Here is a 4,528-nt window from a genome sequence, read left to right on the forward strand (position 1 = left end):
TGTGTTTTCATTGAAGAAAAAAATACCGTTACCACGGAGTGTCGAAGGTGAAATGTTATGTTTGTTCTCAGGTTCATATTTTACATGTTTGAATGTTCACAAACCAGAGGCCTGCGTCGTCAACACAGTCATACTATCTGATATACTTTACTGTGGCATGCTATGCTATGCTATGCGTTCTTTATTACGTTTTTTGACATACTATAAAAAAAAATGTGGGCATTTTAATGGATTTTTTTTATGGGACAGTTTACATATATTTGAGGTTCAGTTTATCTACACCTGTAGGCAGATAACAGACAACAAACTTTTCCGGCTGGTCGCAGCGTGCAGATCCACCCTTATTTATTATTATTTTATGACCTTTAATGAAATACTGTGGCTTTTTATGGCTTACTATACCATAGCCTTTTATATGGATTTTTAAAAATTAAAAACAATATGACTTTTTTTTTATAGAATAGGCCTACTATACTATGACATGACTGTTGGTTATTGGTAGGCGCTCCAGAAACCCAAATGTATCTGCACAAACACAAATGTTAGTGATGAGGTCTTATGAACACAAACATTTAGTGTTTTTGTCTTTTTTAAAGGTTTTAATCTCGCAGAGCTCTATTGGGAAAAGAAGATTTGATAAACTTTCTTGCACCAATCAAGATTTGATCCAGATTGAAGCCATCTACCGAATGTTAAGCATTTAATATATACTACCTTTACAGACAAAAAATCACAATCCTCTGGTGTTTACCAAAGGATTGTGATTTCATCATAAAAGGAAAAGTTGAACATTCCACTGTTCTTCCTTCAATACATCCTCTGTAACTGGATATTTATGCCATTTACTGGGTGTCTTATGTGCTTATCTGAAGAAATACTTGTGACACTGTAACTCAAATCCATCCCACTACCTACTGTACAGGCCTAAGGACGAATACTCAGTTCAGATTTTAAGATAACTCATTGCTTAAACTGACAAGGCACATTGTAATGATAACAATTTAAAAACACAAGAAATGTACCCATATCACCAGCGGATGGTGCTATAGGTTCATTTTCCAAAATGGAGTGTCCTCTCAGTTCCACAGCGGTCACATTCAGATACGATTATCATCTCGGTAACAAAGGACATAATGCCTTTTGTGGAATGTCAGGCTTCATTGTGGGCCAGGCTTTTATGATTATATGCTTTGTTCCATCATCTCGTTACAGCTTAAGTAAACTCATGTGATTATTAGGTTACACAACAATCAAATAATTAGTACAATGAATGAAACTTCCACGCAATATGTTCAACATTTGCTCTCAATATTCAATATAGCATATAAACTGTTTGAATAAGATATGCTTGTTGATGCCCAGGATGAGGAAACACTGCTGCTAAATTGAAGGTGGCAACACGGACATATTGTCCCAGTCAGCTGTGCTCATCTTTTCTTCAGCCGGTAGGAGGCTGTGTCGCTCAATGCTGCTGTAAGATGCAGCATCACCCCACATAACAGTTTCCATCAAATTACATCACAGCGTAAAGCCCACCTCCGTCCCTCCATCCCACCTCACCCACTCCTCCTCCTCTTCCTCCGCCATGCGTGGGCTGGCGGTGAGGCCTGCACACACATACAAAGAGCTTTCTGACGTCACAGAGTGAGTTGCAGTCCAGATGGGGGATTCTTGAGACTCTGACATGCCAGGCATGTGCTGCATTTCAGCTTGGATGGGAGAACTGATCCTAGCTTCCTGTGTCTGATGGAGGGGAAGGGGACAAAAAGTACTTTCAGTTACAGATTGTAGATCCATTTTTAAACAGGAGTTTGAAAGCCTCGGCTGATGTTGCCGTCTTTAGATTCAAAGGCAGGGAGACCTACAGTTTGGATGATCCATTTTCTAAAGATGAAGCAGCGAGATTCAACTTTTATGGCTACTTTACATTAATGTTGCAGGGATAACAAAAACAAGTTTAAAATTGCTGTGTCGCTGCTCTTTATGCTAAGTGTTTAGCATGGAGCTTTACAGGGACACAGATAACAGTAACATGTGCCAACAGGCCTCAATATGTGGAGGAGAGTTAAACTGTTACTCCCTGATGCCCTCTGTGTGTCACCCTCTGTCTTCAGATCCATAAAGCCTCGTCAAAGAAAAACTATTATGAGGAGCCTTGCTCTCTGTTGCTCAAAAAAACCATACTTCACTCATCACAAGGAGGTCCCTTTTGTGTTCTTTCTTAGTTTGATGAAGTGGATGTTTTCATCTATGGTTCTTAGCTTGGTACACATCAGTGACATGAAGAGAACTTCAAGGAGAACAGGAACTTTTCTCCAGAAGAAAAGAAGAATGAGTTGTTTCTCTCATGACATGTGTTGTTCTGACAAAAAGCACCTTTATGAAAGCTTTAATGATGTGCAGTTGTATTCTTAAATATCTGTGTAGCAGTTTGTTGAGTGTTCTTGACTAGTGGTTAAGCAGGCTGGGTGAAAGCAAAGTGGGGAAGGGGAGAAATCCAAGAGGTCTATAAACAGTTGTTGAAACGAAAATGGAAAGGATGAAGTTAAGAGAGAGAGGGGGCCCGGCAGATTACACTGGAGTGGAAAATACATATTATCAGGACTCCCTACAGGGAGTGCAGCTGGAAGGCTTGGTCAACAACAACAAGTGTGTGTGTTTTACATTTACCCAGACTCAAAAGTATTCTTCCTGCAGCTTGAGGAGAGAGATAGTGTAGTATTTTGTTTTTATTTAGTACATTTGAATTAAAACATGTTCACAAGTCATGAATATTAATGTAACACTGACTTTCTGAACACAGTCAAGGCTCTTCTTCCTGCGTTTACATTTCCAGATAGCCCTCTGCTGCTTGTTATAGAGACAGCATCTACAGCAGCACAAAGTCACATTACTGCTACACCAACAGAGTGAAGCTGTTTAATCTAGAAGATTATAATATTACAAATGTTTTTCTTTTACATCCAAAAAATGGCAGAAAATTAGCTTGAATGGCCTTTAACTCTTATAATGAGCCACAATGTCCTTAAAAATAGCATTGGTGTATTTTCCTTTAGAAGACAACAGAACAGTCAGCTTCCCCCGGCCCCGGTGAGAGCGCCCTTGGCCCTCCCATGGAGGTGCGCAGTATTTCACCGTGATGGGCTGGGCTAAGCATTTTCTGAGCCAATACAGCACCGCAACACAGGCTTCTCAGAGCGTGCTTTGCACACCAACGCCAGCCCGCAGGTGAAGTCTCATCACCGCTGAAATCTCATTAGCTGAATATAAAAGTAGACAGGCGAAATGGGCTGTTGGCTGAGGTGTTTGTGTGAAGGCCTATTTATAGCAAATGACTAAAGTGCTGAGGGTACTGAAAGTGGGGACACAGTTTAGTGAGACACCATGTGCTAGCAGTGAGGCAGAGGTTATACCTGTATATGGGTGCAAGCCAGTCAGATCCTCGTCCTTCCTCTCTCTCTCCTTCTCCTTTACTATATTTAGGTACAGCTTTTGTAGTGTGCGGCCAACCCTTGTTTGCAGAATAGGAGGAAACCTGAATCTTATGTCCACCCTGCTGCCCTCTTTCTCTTTCTGTTAATGCTGAATTTGAACTTTAGATGTTAGAAATGGGTTGTTTTTCCCAGCATTTGTAACTGGGTGCATGTTTTGCATCCACGTAGGAGAAGAAGAAAAAAACATATTAGGGGCGTAGTAATAAGAGTTTAAATATCTTATATGTTTAATAATTTAGCATCTGCAGTATGTGTGTGCCGCTCTTTTAATACGTGTGTGTTTGTGAGTGACATCGCTGCCCAGCAAGACACGACAGTCGGCCACAAGCAGCAGGGAGATGTGGGTAATATTACCCACATCTCCTCCTTTATTTATCCCCTCTGCCCAAGGGTCTGGTTACTCTTTCATCGGTGACGTAGCCCTGCTGCTCTCCTCCTCCCTCTCTGTCTCTGTCATTTCTTTTGCACTGTTGTGTTTCTGCATGCAGGCAGCCACTGGAGGATTTTAGTCGAATCAGCTTCTCTTTTGAATCGTATGATTCATAGGCATGGTAGTTATGTATGCAGAGGCACTCAAAGCTGTCATGAACAATTCCTGACAATAATCACACTTTTGCGATCCAGCTTTATATCTAAAAAAGCATACAATTATTGGTGTGTAGGGTAGGATTTTGCTTTTAAGCATGAGTACATTAATGGATAACCAAGATGCCTATATATGCCAAAATAAATGTTTAGTATATCCAAACGAATACATTTGTCAAATACATTTGCATTCTTGCTATAGAAAAGGAAGATCAAAAGGACTACACTGCCTGATTTAGAAATAGCGATGTATCCACTAGCCGTTAGCTTAGAAAAAATAACTTAAAACAGAGAGAAAAGCTCTGTCCAAAATGTAACTGCTAGCAACTCTCATATGTAGCATAATACCATCACACAAACAGGGAAAGTAAATAAACCTTTTTGATTTGAAAAAGAGTAGGTTATGCCCAATCCTTTGGATTTAATTCCAAAGATAACATGACAAAGTC

The sequence above is a fragment of the Gymnodraco acuticeps genome, unplaced genomic scaffold (assembly GCF_902827175.1).
Source record: "Gymnodraco acuticeps unplaced genomic scaffold, fGymAcu1.1, whole genome shotgun sequence".
NCBI lineage: Eukaryota > Metazoa > Chordata > Actinopteri > Perciformes > Bathydraconidae > Gymnodraco > Gymnodraco acuticeps.